Source organism: Euprymna scolopes, chromosome 16 (genome assembly GCF_053919585.1).
Source record: "Euprymna scolopes isolate OS-2025 chromosome 16, ASM5391958v1, whole genome shotgun sequence".
Taxonomy (NCBI): Eukaryota; Metazoa; Mollusca; class Cephalopoda; order Sepiida; family Sepiolidae; genus Euprymna; species Euprymna scolopes.
The window spans coordinates 2,012,902-2,035,655 of NC_136497.1; the positions used below are offsets into that span (position 1 = coordinate 2,012,902).

The following is a 22,754-nucleotide window of genomic DNA, read 5'->3' on the forward strand; positions in this document are numbered from 1 at the left end:
CTTATATATATATATATATATATATATATATATGTTTATATTATTGATTAATCTGATTATATTTATCAGCTCATATCATAATCTGCCTCATAACTTAATTCTAATTATATCAACACACAATTTTCATATTAGACACAACTCTCTGCTTAATACATGCCTTTTTATGCTACAAAAACGAAACTTGTAGGATTTTACAGATTCCATCGTTCTGTTTCTGTTTTTATTTTGGATTATCGATGAGGAAGAACAAATTAGGAAAGAGATTTATTTTCATTTTACGTATTAGAAGACAACTTTTTTGCGTTAATCCAAAAAGAAAGAAAGTACATCCATGTTTTTGGCTCATCCGCGTCCAGCATCGATTCTAGTCATGTTTAAAGATGCTGTTGCATGTGTTGTTGGCAAACACGACGAGTTTCGGCATTCATGAATATTCCGCACACGATGCACGTCGACCAAAAACAGGAACACGCCTGCCAATTATGGACGTTTACACTGTAGGTGTTCGTTCACAATTCCAAAGAAGCAAATAGCTTATTCCTAGCATTTACACGTTCTTGGACTGTTGTCGCCATCTTAGTTATTAGTTATGTCATGTCGACCGTTGTTGATTAAGATATTCTTCGAGTGAATTTCATTTAGAAGTTGTGAGTTCAATTTTTCTTTTCCTTTTACAAAAGAGTCACCACTTATCAAAACTCGGAGGCCACTCGAGGTTAAGGGTTAATGAGTGTATGGCAGTCAATGATACAATATACTAGTAATCATTAGTGGAAATTTGGTAAATTGGGTTACTTAAAGGAACGGCTCATCAAGAACTTGTTTATGTTGAACTTGAAGATGACCATATTGTAGTCAACTGGAAAGCAGGCAAACGGAACAGGCGTGCAGTTCTAAGAAAGAAGCTTTGTTCATAGAATGTATGTTTAGGTTTGGGCGCAGATAAAGAGCGGGGGAAAGTATTGATAGTGGTTTCAGCTAGAGTGCTTTCCGTGAAAGTTTCGCAAGGGGGGGCCATAGGTTGGAGCTCAGTCGAGCACTTGTCATGAAAATAATGATAAAGGATAAAGCAGAGACAAGCTCCTTGTGGAGGACGCTGAGTTTGGTGTGATAGTCCTCTCATTAAAGAGTATTAACACATATATAAATAGTTTAGAAAATGATGAAAGAATTCTTAAATAAAGAAAACAAAACTAAATAAGTCACCAGGGGTCGATGGTATCCCTGCTGAAATCTATAAGTTTGGAAGAGAGATGCTAGTGTAAAAAACTGCATAAATTAATAACAAAATGCTGGAGATGCAGCGCTCTGCCACAGGACTTCAACGATGTCATGATAATACCTATATATAAGAACAAGGGTGAGCACAGAAACTGCTGTAACTATAGATGTTGTATCATTGCTCCCATAAATAGGCGTACATATTAAAAGATGAAGTGGACATATATAACGATGATGAGGGAGACATTCATACAGTTCTTATATTTCTTGGGGACTTCATATTAACAGTTCTTAACACGGAGGAGAGGAGGCATTTATAGACATTACTTTTGATGGAGGAGATGGGGCACATAACTTGGAAGGGGTTATACAAAGTTTGTTCGTGATGAAGGATGACACAAGACAACAGTTACAACATAATGATGACTTCTTTATTCATCTGATCGACCGGTCGATGACGTCAGAAATTCAAATTTGGATCTACATAGTCTAAATGTTCTCCCTTCGCTTCCGAGGGATTAACTGACTAACTCTCTGGCTCTCTTGCTGACTTACTTCTCTCTGACTGACTTCTGTTCTCACTAAAATCCGAGAATCGAGAAATATCCTTTGTCTATGACGTCAGAAGTGTGTTTTTCAAACGTGACCAATGTCACGTGGCTTTACATATGTTTGTCCAAAATACACTTTCGACAAACAAAAGAATACTCAATTCTAATTTAACCTATTTTAAACAATATAATAAAATTTGCATTGTTTATTCTTTTACTGACATATTTAATATTTAGATTTCTAAAAGAATTAACAATAGACTTGATTCCTACCATTCCATTTCTATACTATGCCTACAGGGTTCGATTCTAGGTTTATCCTAATCTCATTTTCACTTATCTAATATTATTCTTATTTACATGGGAAGGGGACAGCTCTTTTCCATGTAACTATACAGATATATCTCTCCTATCCTTAGCAGGCAAGATCATGGCACAAATAGTTCGAAAAAGACCTTCGGGCCTGGCAGATAAGGTGCTCACTAAATCACAATATGGTTTTAAGAGGGAGAGGTCAACAATTGACATGATCTTTAGTCCAGACAGATCCTAGAAAATGCTATTGAACAGCACCAAGTTTTTATGTAGTTCTGAAAAGCTTTTGACACAGTTGACAGAGAGTCCTTAAGACTTTTAGATGCCCAGATTACTTTATTAAAATTGTTAAACAGTTCCATGAAGGAACAAAGGGAAAAGTATCAGTAGGTAATCAATAGAATGGTCAGATAGAGGTGAATCACAGTACAAAGCAAGGATGTGTACTTGCATTAATGCTTTTTACCCTTTTCTTAACCCGACGGTACTAATAAAGTTCCATCAAGACACGAACGGAGTAAACTGTTCAGCTTGGCACGACTGAGAGCAAAGACAAAGACTCAAAACGAGCTGGTAACAAAACTGTTATTTGCAGATGACACAGCCTTAGTGGCACACAGCGAGGACCAAATCCAAAACATGGTAAACTCGATTTGTAGAATGGCACAGAAAATAGGTCTTCAGGTAAATGCAGGGAAAACTGGGGTAATATACCAACCATCACCTGACAATATACATTCCACGAGATCCACCGATTATGATAAACGGTGAGGAATTAAAAGTGGTACCAGACTGGGAAACACACTGACTATCAACGGCCGTGCAGCCAATGAGATAAGCTTCCACATCCAGAGTGCATGTGTTTCGTTTGGAAAACTAGAAAAAGTATTATGGTCAAGGAATGGCATTAGACTAAAACCAAAATGCAAAGTTTATTACCTGCTCTGCTATATTCAGCAGAAACATACACGCTCTAAGAAGTTAGAAGCAGTATAACAGTGTCACCTAAGTAAAACGATGAAAATTAAATGGAATGATCTTATACCAAATATTGAAGTCCTCAACAAAACCAACATGGGCAGCATAGAAGCCGTACTTGCCACCACGCACTGCGACGGACTGAACATGTAGCCAGAATGGAAAACAATCGAATCTCACAAATTGTATGGAGAATTGGAAAATTGGTAGAGAAAGATCGGCGGACTGAAACTCTGCAACAAGGATGTGATAAATCGCCATCTAAAGGCACTAAATCTAAACACGGAAAATTAGGAAGAGCTCGCAGCAGATCGAAGTTGCTGGCGGAGTAACCTTTACAAATTTCACAAAGGAAAGGCAGAAATAGAGGCAAAAATAAAGACCAGGTCTGAACAAAAACATTGCTAAAGGAACAAACCTTAGTAACTATCGATGCACTACTTGTGGAGAAACTTTTCACACTGAGCGTGGAATGCTACAACACTATAAGATAAAGCAACGAGACGCTGACTAGTCATCTCCAGCTATGAAGGACTGCATGATGATGATGAGTTTAGTTGGTATGATATCTAACCGACAACATTAAAGTTGCTGTTCAAGTAAACTCGCCTTAATATGATGTATATAATATGATGCTGTATATAACGCTACCCCACATTATAACCCGGGTAACCCTGTCAATATATAATAAACATTGCATGACAGTATGTTTCAATGAATCTCTTTCTTGAATATTAAATAACTGAAAATGATGAATCAAACGATGACCAATCAAGAATAGGATAGGATGAAACGCCAGAAGAAAATGAAAGAAGATAAATTTGTATTTAGATTCTTCGAACTACTGTTATCATCTTAAGTGGTGTTTTCACAACGTTTCAGCCGATGTAACCTCCGACATTTTTAGGTGTGTCTTATTTAACTTAAGAATCTTTCAGTAAAACTCGGTAATCTGCATGGAATTTCGTAGAAGTAGCATGCTCCTGTTTGTCAGCTATGACTGGATAATAGTCATAATCAATTCGCAATTGTAGCTTTCAGTGTCGATTGCGCTGAGGAATGAACCCTCAACATCCAAAGTATATACGGCATAATCACGTTGACACACCGGTTCCCATCAGATCACCGCAGTTAAGCAACGTTAACCCTGGTCATTACTAAAATGGGTGACCAGTTTGGGAATACAACCAGGTGCTGTATATAGGAGGACGTTTACACCTCCCTTGAAAAAGTTGTAAAAACCTAACATCGTCATCTCCCCTAACGGGGATATACATGCGACTGGGGACCGCTTGTGAATTTCATACTCCCATGAAACTTCCTCCTTTGGAGGAAGCCGGTTAAACCCTGAATAGGGTTGGTGCTGACTGCACACGCATCCAAATTATAAGTTTACAACTGAATTTTACCAAATACTTTATTCATTTCGTTACGGGTCCTTGCGGTTACGTCGATCTAAACGTTGTAAAAATAACATTCAAGATGAGAACACTGATTTGAAGAATCCAAATAATATGAAGAATTGATCATCATCTCCAAGATTTGAAAACGAAGGTAAATTTAATTTTTTTTCAAGTTTTTATTTATTGCGGACTATTATCCTAATCTTTTCTTGGTTGTTTTCATGACGTTTCGGCCAACTATTCCTCTGGCCTTCGTCAGGTGGTAACCGCAATGGGATAGGAACTCTGAATCTCCTGACTGCATCCACTACAATTAATTCCTTGATCGCCCTTTGGGGCCCGTGGTGCAGTGGATAGAGACGTTGAATCTCTACGGTTCCAAGTAAGAATTGTCTGAAGGTACCAGTTTCAATCCTACCCAAAGCCAGCCAGAGGCTTAGTTGGCCAAAACGTGGTGAGACGACAACAACTATGGAAGGCAGTAATTGCAGTGGATGCAGTCAGGAGATTCAGAGTTTCTATCCCGTCGCGTTTACCGCCTGACAAAGGTCAGAGAAATAGTTGGCCGAAACGCTGTGAAAACAACTAAGAAAAGATAAGGATAATAGTCCGCAATAAAAATTAATGAATGATACTCATCTCAATGAAGGTAAATTTGTTTGTTATCTAAAAAATTCAGACAAATATTTGAATAAAATGTATGAATTTCAACCCGGGACAAAGGAATCATTAGAATTGTAATAGCCGAAAAAAAACAACATATTCAATAATTATCATTTAGTCTCGTTTCGATTTTAAGCGGACACATAATTTGACTGAAATGGGCGTTGAGGAAGAAAGATGTCGGCATTGAATGGGAGTCGAACGATTAATCCATTAAGAAATTGCCAAGAAGGAAGAGAGGGGAAAGCTATTTGCATGATTGCGATTAAAACGATTTTGTTTTATTTTCGCAGTTCACTTTCGAACGACTGAAACTAATTTTTAAAACGGATCTGCTTTCAACCCAAAAACAATAAAAATGAAATATGAACGTCGTTTCTAAAACGTTTTCAAACATAGCAATTTAGAAAGATGTCGGCCGTTGAGAAGTCAAAAAAAAAAATTCAAATTAGTAATTATTGCTTTTATAATTCATAAATTAATAACTGATTAATTAGTTCTGTGACGTTGTACGGGGTTCTCTTCTTAGCTCTTTGAACTCGGCTTTCCAAACGTTCCAAAAATGACAGACCAAGATTTCTCGTGGAGATTGTTTTACTACATGACCTCCACTAATATAATTCACGGCATGGAATAAACGGAAGCTTTTAATTGACTATAAGCTAAGCAATCAGTGCTACAGTATGTGAGATGGGTGATATTATCTATAGTTTTCTTCCTTTGTGAGCCTTGGAGCTTTTGCCACGATTTTTGTCTCAGAACCTAGGTCAAGATGAACATTTTTGCCGACGCTTGGATGATAACCATCACTTAAAGACTCTTAGTATCATCCAAACATTAATAATAAGAAACCAACGGCACTCTCCCTTGGCAGATTGAACAGGCTTTCTCCATAGGGAATATCAAATTCACAAGTCGTCCTCAGTCGTATGTTTATCCCCTGTCGCGGTAGATGAGAAGTTAGGTTTCTGCAGTTCTTGCAGGAAGGTGTCGATATCTTGTTACATACAGCGCCTGGTATTCCCAAATGATCGCCCAAGTTCAACGTTGCTTAACTTTGGTGATCTGACCGATTTGCCAACGTGATTTGGCCGTATTTATTTATAACTGACCACTGAGAACTTTTTTCACAAAAAATAATTTTGCAAAACGACCACCATTCTTTGCAACTCATTCCTTTTTTCAAAATTTTCTTATATGAGTGTTTACTATATATTTAAAAAAGTTTTAATCAAACTAAATACTGTTTCGCTCATTTCTTCTTTGCATGCAGCATTTGTTATACCAAGGCTATAAACCATTCAGGCATAAGAGTTAATGAAATTTTCTATTGGATAATGAACAATATTATTGTTATGTAGCTGGTGGATATATATATACATGTCTATATTTCTTATTTGTGTCAATCGTCTAGTGTTGTATATCACAGTATCTTTGATATCTAATGAACGTGTGCATACAGAGTGTATAAATATTCATTGTATTCTGTATGTATAAAATGTTTTTGTGTGTGCGACTGCTTCTTCACAAATACGCGTAGTTAACAAACGTGATACATATAAATTTTCATAGAGAGCTTTTTAAAACGATAACAATATGTCGGCTTGTCTCAGACCAAAGGAACTACATACCTTCTTCTAAAAAGACTGCCATAGGGTCGTCCACACGTCTGTTCGTTAATGTATTTATCGTCAACTCATTAGTTTGATCTTTACTAACTAACTATTACGTCAGCAAAGTAGACCAAATCTTGTGTCGTTCACGTAAGCTAAAATCTTGCTTAATTAACCAAATTCCAATCTACCTTAAAATTCCTAAATCGACATTGTTTATTTTATTGTTACGTTCAGTTCCCGACTAAACATTCGCTGTTGTAAATACACATTTTCCAAAATCTAATTGTTTTATTTTTCTAATAATAATAAGCGACCAGGTTACCCGGCGTTGTCCAGTCAATATCTAACATTATGAGAAGATTAGAAATGTTGAATGTATGTATCAGGAATGGATAATATAAATATATTTGTTTACATTGAAATTGATAACGACTATGCTGTAGTCAGCCGAGAAGCAGTTTCGTGGTATTATGTTCTGGGAAAGTTCTGGGAAAGAAAGTTTCTTCGTGGAAGTTTCGTTTGGCTTTAGGTACACGTAGGGATAAAGTGAAGTTGTTTGGCAATGGTTAGGAGTTTTTTTCGTAAGTGTTATATAAAATAAATCACCAGGGATTGGAGATCAGTCGAAAACTTTACCTAAAAATAACGACGAGTAGAAACTAACTATCAACCTCGCTTATAGAGAAGAGAGAGAAGTCTCTATTCGTCTCTTGTACAATTTTAATAAACTGCCTTTTTTAATTTAGTTTATTTACTTTTACTATTGTTCTCATCTTGAATGTTGTTTTCTCACCGTTTTAGCCGATGTAACATCCGACCTTCTGAAGGGATCTTTTGCCGAATTCAAGAATCATACTGTCGAACTTGGGAATCTGCATGGAATTTCAGACAGAACCTTTTATTTCATTCACGATGTAGCATGCTCTCGTTCTGTCAGCCATGAGGTAGAGGTGTTAAGTAATTCGCAATTGTATTTTAAGTATCGCCTGCATCATCATATTGACGGGCTCCTTGCCCAGACTAATGTGACTCTTCCTCTCCAGAGTTTCTTGTCTTCCATCAGTTGCCTCAGATCTTCAGGTTAACAATTGGCGTCATGTGCTATTTTTTGGATGTACGTGGATCTAGGTCATCCTCTGCTTGTGCGTACGTGTCGTGGAGCCCATAGCAATACATCACTCACCAATTCATGCTTGCTCCTCAGACAATGACCGGCAAACCGTAGGCGTCTTTCTCTAATGGTATTAGATATGACAGGTAGATTGCCATAAAGTTGCTGCTTTGTGGGATGATTTTGTCAAGATATATTTAATATTGTTCTTAGCATACGGGTGTATGTGCCGTCTAGTTTTCTTTCCAATCTTTTGGTGAGTGTCCAGGTTGTAGCACCGTAAACAAGGACAGACTCTACCACTGCCCTGAAGAACTGCCTTTTCAGTTTGTCAGCCAGTCTCGAGGTGCATACTGAATGTAGTCCATCCAATGTGGTCCATGCTTTTGAGATGCGAATTCCGATATCTCTCTCTGTAGAAACTATTTTGCTGCCCAGATACGTAAACTCAGCGACTTCTTTCAGTGTTGATCCAACCAAAGCCCTGATCTCTCCCTTCACATTGAAAGTCATAAACTTTGTCTTATCCGCATTTATGTGGAGACCAATGTCATTTGCAGACTTTTCTAGCTTACGTAACAGTGTTTGCGCATCAGCAGTGTTCGTGAACAAAGCAATATCGTCTGCGTAATCTGTATCAGTTATGTGTGCTGATTGATGACGTCTGTTTCTGGATTCATTTAGGGTGAAGCCTAGCGTGTTGTGTATATCAACAGAGGTGCGAAGTACAAAGTCAAGACAGACAATGAAAAGAAAAGGGGCAAGAGTATCTCCTTGTAGAACCCCAGTGCGGATGTCGAAAAATTCAGTGTCCCCATCTGGGGACCTGACCACAGAAGTATGTTCAAGAACAAATAGATCGAATCCAGAATGCAGCAGATAACAAACAATCCTATCTGGCTTGGCAAGTAGTAAATGAGATACCTGGGTGCAAACAATCTGCCAAAGCTAAGTTAAAGGCAAACACTCCGGAAAATGCATGTTCGAAATGGAAAGCACATTTTGAAAAGCTACTCGGAAACAAACCAAAAGTAACAGACCAACCAATCCAGCCGATTGTTGTACAGGAACTCGATATTGAGAAGGGTGATTTTACAATGGAGGAACTTCTAAATGTACTAAAGAAGACCAAGAATTATAAAGCTGTAGAATATGGAATACAGGTGGCTTCAATAACATCCTTCTTGATTCATGCAATACTGTATATAATCAAAAACTTATTCATATATGGAAGGAAGGATGCATACTTCCCTTCCCCAAGAAGGGTGACCTAAGCATACCAAGCAATTCACTCCAATTACAGCAAAAATCTACAATGTCATGCTTCTCAACCGTATCCCACCAAAGATCGAAGAAGTTCTCAGAAAGAACCAGAATGGATTTAGAAAGAATCACTGTACTAGTAGTCAAATACTTACTGTTAGGAGACTGATTGAAGGAGTCAAAGCAAAAAAACATTCATTCATTCAAGGCAGTCATGATCTTTGTAGATTTCTCCAAAGCATTCGACTCCTTACACAGAGGAAAAATGGCCAGCATATTAAAAGCATATGGCATTCAAAATGAAGTCATTAATGCTATCATGATGCTATATGAGCACACCCGAGCAATCGCCTGCACTGAGGATTAAACCTACAACTTTCTAAAGAGTATCACTTACAGCTGAATTTTACCTAGTACTTTATTTGTTGCGCCAGAAAGATTTCTGAGTTCGACGAGAGACACTTTGGAAAAAACTTTGTGAAAATAAAACTCAAGGTGAGAACAATAGTTGGAAAAATCTAAGTAATACACATTTTTAATCGTTATCTAAAAAAAATCAGAAAATGTTTTCTTTTGTTAGGATTTGTAAACTTTGAAAATCTCTTGATTCAGACATTGAAATGGAATTAAACTGGGTTTTATTAAGCAGTGATGATAATTACGTGGATTATGTTCACATTCTTCTCTAAGTGCAAGTAGATTTAAAATTGGCTCATTAAGGTTTTATCCTTTAATTAAATCCAATCCGCACGGCTTGTTCAGCGCGATAAACCAATAACCACGTGAATTTGCATAAAACTATTATATAAAAATTAAACCGAAAATAAAATATTCATCAGAATTGATAATTTTTATAACAATAAAAGTTAGATAATTTCGCTTGCTTGTTTGCACATTGAATATATCTGATGATTGTGAAATAGTAGTAGTAGTAGTAGTAGTAGTAGTAGTAGTAGTAGTAGTAGTAGTAGTAAAAGGAGAGCAAGATGTTGGTATAAATAAATAACATTAATAATAAGCCAACATGTCTTATAAATTACGATAGCAACACCGGTTTTGATTAAATAGACTTAGACTTAGGAACTCCTGGTTCCTGCGATGCAGAAGGCAGTTAGAGCATACCATCATTTTCGGTCTAAAGCCAGACTCACAGTGAAACTCCAATTTCTTCCTATTGCAATCAAATATCTCTTGATTGTCTGCTTCCAGTTCATTTTTGGTCTTCCGCTTCTTTTTTTCATCAGAGGTCCGTTAAATGACTTGGTTGGCAATTCCCTATGTAGCCAATCTTAGGGTGTGTTCAAGCAAACCTAGAAGCCGTTTGCAGATTATTGACGATACTACCTGTTGGTTAGTGTGATCCCTAACTTCTTGGTTGGTAGTTCGATCGCTTCATTTGACTTTCAGAATAATTCTAAGACAATTGGAAACAAATTTCTTCTCTTGACTGATTTTTAGATGCTAAATTTTATTTCCATATAACAAGGTAAAAGAGACATTGATGTTATAGAATCATTTGATTGGATGACATAAATCCATTATTCAGCGACAGCATTTATAATGGTAATTTTTTTGGTTCTATTCTACATCTATTAACCCAAGAACTTGCATCCATTTTTTTAACATGGCCATACCATCAGAGTCTTCTGTCTGGCACGTATCTTTCTCTGATATCATTAAGACTCACATTACACATCCATTCTATCATTCTCATATCATTTCTCTTCATGCAACACATGTCTTCAACTCTCATTGGCCAGGTTAAAATTATATACATCATCACACTATGGACTTAGTTCTGATTACGTCATAGCAAGACTAAATCTTGACAGTATAGAGAGAATAAGTATAGACAGTATAGAGGGGAAAAGGAGGGAGGAAATGACAAGAATGAACTTGAATAAAAGATAAATATTTAGTCTGAAATATATGAGTTTAGAAGTCAATTTCTAAAAATTGTTCAATGCATGGCCGGACGTTAAATCGATGATGATGATGATGATGATGATGATGATGATGATGATGATGATGATGATGGGTAAATAAGTAGAAGAGATGTATGATGATGAATATAGTTTAAATAAATAGGAGTGATGTTTTATGATGATGATGATGATGATGATGATGATGATGATGATGATGATGAAAATAAGTAGAAGTTTAGTATTATTATTATTATTATTATTATTAATAATAATAATAATAATAATAATAATAATAATAATAATAATACTTAAATGAGTAGGAGAAGTGTATTTCTGTATTTTATTTAAATGCAGACTGATTTGAAATTGAGTTTCATTAATGGTTCATCCTTTAATTGAATCTAATCCTTTAATTGTTTGTTCAATACTTTAATTGTTTGTTCAATAGGATAAACTGACAACCAACTGAGGTTTATAAAAAAAAATTAAATAATTATTTAAGATCAAATATAGTACTGCTTTTAGTAATATTAAAAAGAAAATGTCCCCACTTATTAAGGCCAGAAGCCACTCAAGGATAAGTGTTAATGAACTGAAATAATTGTCAGAACAAAGTCTGGAAATGTTTGGGGACATTTCCAGACAGGAGTCTGTTGACATTTTCCTTGAAGATAAAGCAGTTGTAATTAGATTGAAGTAATCTTGAAGCAATGTGTGCTACAGACGAGTAGTCCTTGCAAATAAGCTCTGGAAATTGCTCCATGTAAGACATGAAGCCACTTGATGTAAAAAGCTAACAAAGAACGAAGGATGATTGCCACTAAAACAAGATCTAATGATCTAGAAATCTAAAAAAAAAAAAAGCAATTGGTAGGAAGAAAACAGTTACCAGGAAGAGAGTTCCATGAGTCTGCAGTTTTTGGAAAGAAACTACTCGAACTCGAAGCTGTATTACAATAAGGTATCAAAGCGAATTGATGGTGACAACTAGACCAACGAGTCAAACTTGAACAAAAAAAGCTGGGAATAGATCAGAAAATTCTGAAGAACATGCCATAACTGTATTCATAAAAATGACTGAGGCGAGCAACATCACGTTTGTAAGGAAGAGATTTCATAGAAGAAAGGGTGGGGCAATCAAATTACAGATACGGACAGATTCACCTGCTCAAATATGACAACAATACCAAAGTGTGATAGTAGATTTGTAGTAAAGAAAAAAAAGCATCAGATGTGAGATAGTGTTTAGAGCAATAGAGAGAACCGACTATCTATAGTTGGAAGTCACCAATTGCTAGTGTACATTAGCGATAGCATTAAAGGTAAATTTAATGGGTCGCCAACCTATAGAAAGGGTTACCAACCCACATCCGATGAATTTATATAAAAGAAATAACATTTTCTGATGGGTTAGAGATATTAATTTAAATTGTTCGAATATAAGTGTTTTCTTTGCGCATGAACGTTCATAATGAATGATTACTGGTGAAGATTTTGTGAGTATGGCACGAGGCTTGAAATTACTCATTTTTTATTATAAGAATGCCGCATGAGGGCTTGGAATTAATGTGGCTATTTTCTGAGGGAAACAGTCCGTAATTAATATAAGCAAATACGTGTGTGCATGTGCATGTGTGCATGTGTGTGCGTGTGTGTTCGTGTGTGTGTGTGTGTGTGTTCGTATCATAAGAACAGTGATTTGAAATACAAATATTTAAAAGGAGGTTTGAGTCCTCACTAGATGTGGTAAATTTCCACGATGGGTATTAAAGTTGTTCAGCGTCACACGTAAAATGATGGCGAGTGTTTTAAACGTCTCCTGAAGATAGAGTTCCTTCGAACACGTGTTGCACTTGAGAAATGGAAGAGAAAACTGACTGTTCTGTGGCATTCTTGGTGATGCTGTTTTAGATGCAGCGGTGATCGTTACTTGTGGAACTGCTTCCTGGACTGTTTAAATTTTAATGTGTTAATCTTTATATACAGGTTTTCTCGAATGTTCCAGCCTGTTTACTGTATTTATATGCGAGGGAGCGTAACATAGTTCATTTTCTTTTATGTGTGCGTAGTATCACATCATCATGTTGCTACACGTTTTTCATATGCGTAGGTGTTTCAAAGCACTGATCACTGTGAAATGTTCCTGGCTGGCATTTATTTCAGCCAGGCATAGCGGATTGCTACAAGAGCAATGGGTCTAATATATGAACTCCAATAACTATTTGATGAGAAAAGAAAGACCAAAAAGTTTCAGAGTTGATTTCTCACCGAGAGCAGAGTCATCCATGAGAATCTGAATATTAACATGGTTAAATGAAACAAGCCATTTTGTATCTCAATCTATAGGTGAACCCAGGTTAACTTCTAGATTAGTTTCATATTTCAGCTGATTCAAGGAAGATGAGTAAAAAATCAAACCATAATAGAAAATGATGTTAATTTTCTGAATTGTATTCTTTGGAAAATTATTGATAAAAAGAAGCAGTTTTAGACCGAGAATAGAATCTTATTGAAACACTGGCATTGAAAGGAAAAGAAAATGAATAGACACCATCCAAAGTTACTCAAAGCTTCCATCAGAAAGAAAAGACTGATTAATGTCAATAGCCTTACCAAAGAATACCATAACCTCAAAGTTCATATAGAAAATTAGAATGCAACAACACCCTGTCAAACGCTTGGCGCTATCCTCTTCTGAATTATCCATAACAAGTTCGCTCAGTTACAACAGTTAATAGATCAGATGTAGAAGGAACACTACAAAAAGCACAAAAGCAAAACTGACTTCACTAAAAAAAGCCCAAAATTTTCAGAAAATGAACAATCGTTCAAAAACTTTGTGACTGACAGAAGAGACTAACAGGATGATACTTAGTTGCCGAGCGTTAGCATTTTTAAAGTTAGCGACAACAGAGAACTCCTTCCAACAAGGAGGACTGAGGTAAACAGAGATTGAATAATTTCAGAAAGTTCAGGAACACAACGTTCGTAAACGCTAACAACATACTCTTTATTACAAACGTCCATCAGTTGAAAATTTAAAATGACTAGAATTTAATAAATTGTTATGGTAATCAACCTTATTGTTTCACTGCAAGGAAACTCTATAATCAATCCAGAAAAAGGTATGGAACAAATACTCTTATTAATTTTTTTTTTTTTTTACATTTTCACCCCAAACAAGGCACATTATCATTTTGATACTATCAGGGACCCAAGCTACAGGGATACTATGTGGGGGGTTGGGCAGCAAGATGTCTGTTCACGTTACACTTGAACTTCTGCATGTCAGTACAGTTGGAGAAGCAGGGACCCGGAAGGGAATTCCAAAGTCTAGCATTTCTAGGGAAGAAACTACTTGAGTAGAAAGCTCTCTTACATTTAGGAATCTCTACTGTGTAGGGGTGGGATTTTGCTGCTTGTCGGGTTTGTCGGGGTATTTACATCGAGGGAGTAAAAGTGCTTGCAGTTCATCGGAGCATTCACCATTAAAATACTTGTAGAACAGGCAGAGGGACGCAACAGTTTGTTGATGGGACAGAGGCTGAAGCTTAGATGATAGTTCAGGACCTATCAGGTTGGCGACTCTCTTTTGAACCTTGTCTAGGAGCGAGAGACTAGTAGCAGATGCACCAGCCCAAATATGACAACAATACTCCATACATGGGCGAATGCTGGCCTTATAGAGGTAGAGGAAACTTTTGGGCATTAGTAGCTTTCTAGCACAGTAGAGAGAGCCTACCTTCTTTGCCGCGGTTCTGGCCATGCTCTCAATGTAATTGTTCCAACTCATGTTTCCTGTGAACGTTAGGCTGAGGAGTTTAAAAGAACTACTTTCAGATAAAGAGTCTTTGGCCATTACCATTGGTGATAGAGAAGGTTTCTTGTAATTATTGAAAGAAACAAGTTTAGTCTCCTTTTCTGTTTTATTTCTTTCGGCTATTTAAGGCCACAACAGAAATATATATAAATGCTTATAAACTTATAGGGTTTTAAAATATATCTTAGCGACAACAGAATTCTGTTTTTTTTTTTTTTTTTTTTTTTGTGAGAATTATATATCAGGTCGGTGCAAAAAGTTTTGCCAATTAAAATTTTTTTCTTGGAAATGAAAACTGTGTTTTTGAAATTCTTCATTCATAACAACAATGACATTTGCTCTCTTGATTCCATCTGTCAATGAGGTTATAAATGCTTCGCTTATAAAATTCTTTAGGCTTTGATGTGAAATATGAATCAAACGTATGTTCAATCTCCTCTCGAGATGTTAAAAATGGCCATCTAAATATTTTTGTAATCCTCGAAATAAGTGATAATCTAACGGATCTATCCAGGAAGAGGCAAGATTTCCTGACCAAATTCTCCCTCAGCCAGTAATGTTGCTTGAAAACAAGCATTATCATGATGGAAGATAATTCTCCTTCTGTCACCTAAAGACGGTTATTTTCAGGTCAACATGGAAACCAATATTACAACGCAATATGAACGATGCTTTAATAATCTTAAAGAAAAAGTTATAAATTAATCATGGTGATATGTAATAATAATATGCATAAAATAAATTTTAATGGTTTAAAATATTCTTTCATTGACCTGATATCTAGGTATGCAATAATAAATGGAGAAACGGAAAGTAACATTCAAAATGTAGCATACAGATCGAAATTCAGCTTTATTCCGAAATCGACCAGCACAGTTTATGATGATAGTTCTCCTCCCCCATTTGACATTTTGTTCGGGGAGGAGGGGGGTAACTTGAAGATGTTTGACAATGAAATCGTTTATATATGCATATATTATTATACATACTATAAATATATATATATACTAATGAATGATAAGAAGAAAGAAAACCAGGGATGACATGGCTTGAATGCGTACAAAGTGACTTGACTGTTTGCAATACAACTGCTATCAACTCTATGGATCAGACTGCATGGAGAGCAGGCTTGAGATGTTGCATGGTGCAGCTCATCCTGGAGTCTGGTACGTTCACATCACCTTAAATACCAAAACTAGATTGATGATAATGGGATGATAAAGGAAAGCTGAGGATAGGTACAATAAATATCTTGACGAAAAGGGATTTGCATTTATATGAGGTGCCTTCAATAACTTTTCAAACATTTCTTGTACAGGCATTTAAAATTGTCGTAGACTCTTAAAAATTAAGTATGTTATTGCTATACATCTTATGAGATAACTGGCCAAATTTTATTATTTTAGGTTTAAATAAATAGCTTCACCAGGAAGTGGAATACATCCTACTAAAGCCTGATTGTCAGAGTTGGTGAATTTCAAAAATGTAGTCTGGACGTCAGAACACTTTAGAAGATATGCAATAAAATTCTGTTTTAAACTTGGAAAAAACTGCCACAGAAACGTATGACATGTTTCAAACTGCTTTTGGACCATCTTGCATGAATCGAGCATCAGTTTTTGAGCTGCATAAGAGATTCAAGGAAGGCAGGGAGTCTGTGAAAAAGAAGTCAGAACACTAGAGTTGATTAGCCAAATAAAGAATTTCATGGTTAAGAACTGCCGTGCATCTATAGACTCAATAAGTGAACAGTTTGATTTCAGTGTGGGAACTGTGCACACAATTATTTGAAAATGCAGAAGATTTGCACGAATGCAACAATGCACAACTCTATCCTTGTCAGACTATTTGACCGAGATGGGCATCAAGACAGTTCCTCGCCCTCTCTATAGTTCAGACTTTGCTCCCTGTGACTTTTAGTTATTTCCTAAGCTCAAGGAAAACCTTAGAAGCTGTTGTTATGAGACAATTGACAAGATGAAAAAAGCTGTGACGAGGGTTATTGATACAAAAGAGGATTTCCATTTCAGAAGTTGTTGAAACGGTACAAGTGCATTACGTCGAAGAGGACTAGAGTCCCATGTGTGTGCTATCCATAAAAGTGCCCAGATGAAACTTATTGAAGGCACCTCGTATATGTCTCTTTATAAAGATTAAGTTAAAATCGAGATGTGAGGCTATTAAAGTTTGTGTTTAGAATCCTTAATCAAATTTCAATCGAAATTCATCACATTATTTTCATTCTAAAACCTATTTAATATTTAAGGTTAAAGCTTAAGGAATATTGAGAATGAATTGAAATTCGGGGAATCTTGCTTCACTAGTGTTTAATAATCTGGATCAAATCAGAGTTAAATAATTTTACTTTCTGTTGGAAATCAAATCTGCAACAAGAATTTATAATAGAATAAACTTGGTTTCTCAATTCGTCATGATTCTCTGGGCAATCTTTTACTTCTTTGATATTTCTCTTTTGATTCTCAAGCTCAAATGCTTAATAATCACGATTGTCGACAAGATCAGCAAATGAAAATACTTGTAAAATTATACACTCTTAATTTTTCTCAGCAAATTGTGTTCAATTAATCATATTTAATGAGTCGTTTGCAGGAGGTATTGCTTTTCGACATTTAAATAACCTCAAAAAAGGGATTGCTACAAAAACGGAAAAATAGAAATACGAGAAATAATATAAATTGACCTTTCTTCGTCAAGTCTGTTAAACGTTGCATGTGAGATGAAAGGGCGGAATCAAAACGGGATGAAGAGTCTCGCACTGATTTGAGAAAATGGTGGAGATTTTCTAACGTCAATTAATTCTGAAAACTAGATTTTCAGTTATGGAATCGAACAGAAATCGAAAAATAATAATAAAAAATGGAAGTTTTCAAAACGTAGACGAATACGGTTAAAGGACGTCTCGGCTTTTCTAAATTGGAAACATGCTGACAATTTGGAGTTTTCAGTTCTTTTTTTTTTTTGTTGATTTATGATTTGATTTTCCAGACAGAATTTGTTTGATAATGTCAACAAAATACTTTTGGATTTTCTAATTATGATGTTTGCGTCATGAATATACCAGTACACGCACACACATATATACTACAGATACACACATATGTCGCTATTTATATGTGTGTTTATATATCTCTATAAAACATATGTATTGATCTGTGCATGTAATACACACACACAGACACACACACACACAAACACACACACACACACACACACATATATACGTGTGTGCATATGTGTGTGCTAGTGTATGTGTGCGCGCATGTTATTGTAAATATGTGTATATATTATGTTTTCTATTTCTAAGGACGAAAGCTAAACATGAAACGACTTATAATGAGATGATGAAGTATATATAATATTCATATGTTAATTTTTCTATATATACTTATAACCCATATCTTATCGGTAAGCATATATATATATATATATATATATATATATATATATATATATATATATATGTAGAGAGAGATAGAGAGAGAGAGAAGGAGATAGAGAGAGGGATGTATATGTTGAAGTAGATTAGTAGTGGACATTTTTTATCCCCACACAATAACATACAATAACACATTACCCAGATCATTATCTCTCTCTGTATATAAAAATGACATTGTCTGTCTGCCTGAGGAAAGGTCCCTAGCAAACTACCTCATTAATTCTTGATCTAAAGAATTTAAATTTGATATAAAGGGGATTTGGACCTGTGGAACGAAATCAGTTTGGTCCTTAGTCGGTAAAAATTGACAAAAAGTTGGAACTTGGCAGGCGTAATTAGACTTAAAGTACTCTTGTACGCATGCACAAATATACATTTATGCATTAAAATTGGGTGAATGTTAACGTATTCTTATCCATCAGACGATAGCTCAAATAATAACAACTAAAGTTGGAGCTTTGGTTTTGATTCTAGCTGATGGCATCAAGCCATGTGTTTCTTACTTTTTAAATTACCGATACATATCGGGTACAATATAACAATCTATAGAGAATTGACTCAATAATAATAAATACGAAATCTGCACGAATTAAAATATAATATTTAAACGTATTTTACGACCAGGCGATGTTGGAAGGCCTACTAGCATATATATATATATATATATATATATATATATATATATATATATATATATATATATATATATATATATATATATATATATATATATATATATATATATATATATATATATATATATATATATATATATATATATGATTAGTGCAATGCTCACCTCCATGGGGCTAGAAATGCTGCTCTGAAAATTGCCTGCTTTATCACATGTCTACCACAACTTAAATTCAGCGGTTGAAAAAAAAAACAGCAAGTGATTACTTCACTCATCATACGTGGAACATACATACTCTTTTTGACAACCCAAAAGCAAGCTGACCAGAAAGGCAATTCGCCATAACACCCAGAGAGCTAGCTCGCTACATAGCAGTCCTGTCTGAAACTTCCATTGCTGAAGAAAGTCAACTCACAGAGGATAAACGTACTTATACCTTTTTCTGGAGTGAATGCAATGTTGGAGAAACTGACTTACATAAAGGGACCAATGATAATCTATCGGTAAAATGCACTTACCGGTTGGGATGCGGAGTCATACGGCAGTAATCAGCACATATGCTCCAACAATAACCGATCTGGATGAGGTGAAGGACGGTTTCTATCAAGAACTAGAAAACCAAAGGAGATTAATTATTCAGTGACTTTAATGCCAGAGTTGGTGCAGATTACAAAACCTGGGAAGGAATTATTGGTAGAAATGGAGTTGGCAAGTATTACAGTAATGGATTGATGCTGATAAAGATCTACATTGGCCATGATCTACTAATCACTAATACTGTGTTTTGTCAATCAAATAGGAGCAAAACCACCTGGCTGCACCCAAGATACAAGCACTGGCATCTCATTGACTATGTAATCATCAGAAAGACAGGATGTTTTGATTACTAAGGTCATATGTGGCGCGAAGTGCATAACAGACCACAGACCTGTTATCTCCAAGTCAAAACTCAGCATTGTTATCTCCAAGTCAAAACTCAGCATTGTAGCCAAGTGGCAGCCTCAGGGAAAAAAGATGGCCAAACGCATAAACTAAAAGTGGAGGCAAATGCGAATAATCTCAATGCAAGAATAACTGAACAACAGTTTAGTTATTCTTATATTGAAGACGACTGGACAGCATTCAAGGAAGCTGTACAAACGTCATCTCTTGAATTGCTTGGATCATCCTAGAATAAACATCAGGATTGGTTTGTCGTAAATGATGAGGAGATATAGGAACTACTCACAAAAATGTGCAAATGTCACAAGACGCTTCAGCAGGATCCAAGCTCGTCCTTAAAATAAGAAACATTGTAGAAAATCTAAAATATTGTTTAAACAAAACTACACAAAATACAAGATAAATGATTCAGTGATAAACTTCTGGAAATACAGAAATATGTAGATATGCATGACTCAAAGATTATATGACGCCCTCCAAACAATATATGGGCCAAAGGCTATCGGCACTTCTCCTCTGCAAAATGCTAATGAGACAAAACTGATAATAGAGCGAGCCAATATTTTAACACGTGAGTAGAGCACTTCAACTCTGTGCTGAATTGGTCTTCCTCAATCAGTGATGAGGCAATCACACAATTTCCACAAATCAAAACAAATCAAACCTTTGATTAGTTGCCTATCATCCATGAAGTTAAAAAAGGTGCAAAACAGCTTTCTTGTAGCAAAGCTCCAGGTTCTGATCGCATGTCCTCAGAGACATATAATACAAGTGGTCCTACTCTGACAAAAAAGCTACACGAGTTATTTCTTTCATTCTGAGCGAAAGACCTAATTCCTTAAGAATTCAAAGATCCATAGTGCATATACATAAGAGGAATGGAAACAGACAGAGCTACGACAACCACAAAGAATATCTCTTCTTAACATAACTGGTAAAATTCTTGCTCTGTTTAACCGCATATCTAGAAGATCGCCTCCTCTCAGAAAGTCAATGTGGTTTTCGTATAGGGTGTGGTACAATTAACATGATATTTGCTGTTGATCTACTCCAGTAAAAATGTCAGCAACAATACCAGGACTTCTACACAACATTTGTAGATCTGACTACCTTTGACACTATACACTGGGCAGCTATATAGAAAATCATGATCCAATTTGGAGATCCTGATAAATTTATTTCAGTCATAAAATAGTTTCATGATGGGATGATGGTGCATGTCATAGATGATGGAGAGGCTTCCGATGATTTCCCAGTCGATGACGGTGTCAAACATGCACCAACGCTCTTCAGCATGATGTTTTTGGAGGTGTTGATTGATGAATTCAACACAAAAGATCCCGGGATAACCATCAACTACCGGACAGATGGGAAATTGTTTAATTTAAAACAACTTAGTTCTGTCACCAGAATCAAGACCATCATTATACGAGACCTTTTGTTTGCTGATGACTATGTCTTCAATACCACAAATAACACAAAGCCAAACATGCAATATATTGTTGATCATTTTTCTAAGGCATGCAACAATTTCGGTTTGACTATTAATCTAAAGAAGACCGAAGTAATGTATCAGCCTGCTCCTGTAAAAAACTATGTTTAGTCTCAGATTTCAATTCATGGAACCAACCTAAAAACTGTGAACAAGTTCACTTACTTGGGCAGTATTCTGTCAAGGTCTATACACATAGACAATGAAGTTCATTTTGGGATAACCAAGGTAAGTGCTGCCTTTGGACGTCTCAGAACCACTGCATGGGAGCACAGAGGAATTCGGATTCAACCAATCTCCAAGTCTACGAACTGGGATTTTTACCTCATGTATGCTTGTAAAAACTTGAACTATATATATATATATATATATATATATATATATATATATATATATATATATATCAGACATACCAAGAAACTGAACCAGTTCCATGAGACCTGCCTCAATAAATTGCTTAAAATCAAGTGGAAAGAAAAGATACCAGACACAGAGGTTTTAGCCTGTCAAACTTTTCATCAGTACATTTGGTTGGTTGGTTGTTTTTGTTTTACGGCATATCAACCCTTTTCGGGTTATTTAATGCTGAATCCAAAGATTTTGAAGAAAATTTTTTAATAGAATATATTTGTTGTTTTCAAGTCGGTTTCTATTTAACCCATAGTTGGAACCCTAACAGGTACTACCAATCCGGGTCAGAGTGGACCTGGGAGCAATGGTAATTAAAGGGTGGCTCCACACTCCCCAAAGCCCACAAGCTGGGGCCTCACCACTGGATATAGTTTAAGGTCATATCCAGGACCCCCATTGAGGGACTTTTACCCTCTGCAGGGGGGCAGTCGGCGTATTCTAATCATCAGTACACACCATGTTATAACAGTGGTAGGTGCATTGGGCAGGTCATATATACTGCATACCTCATTCAAAGCTCCCAAAACAGCTTTTTACGGTAAACTGCTCACATGAGGACAATGGAAATAGTTCAAGGACAATCTGAAGGACTCCCTCAAACATTTTGGTTTCTATTCAAACTTATGGGAAAAACTAACCTGACAGATGTTCCTGGCGTGCTGCAATGCATAAAGAGGCTACAATTGCTGAATCTGAACGCAATGAAAAACATAAAAGAAAAGAGCAATTAACATCTCTGATACAGAATTATCCCACCTGTGTTCAACATGTGGGAAACACTTCAGAGCTTGAATCCATCTAACAAACCATCTTTGAACCCACAGAACAATTGTATTATCACGACCTTCTTTGCAAGCAATGCACAAACAATATCATATATGTGTGTGTATGTGTGCGTATGTGTGTGTGAGTGTGTGTGTGTGAGTGTATGTGTGTGTGTTTATGTGTGTCA

General features: G+C 36.0%; 1 protein-coding gene across 9 annotated transcripts in view; it reads right to left on the reverse strand.

The window, feature by feature from the left end:
* LOC145295825 (thrombospondin-1-like) overlaps positions 1-22,754 on the reverse strand; it is a 520,485-nt gene that overhangs the window by 75,834 nt on the left and 421,897 nt on the right. The gene's annotated exons all lie outside the window — the stretch shown is intronic.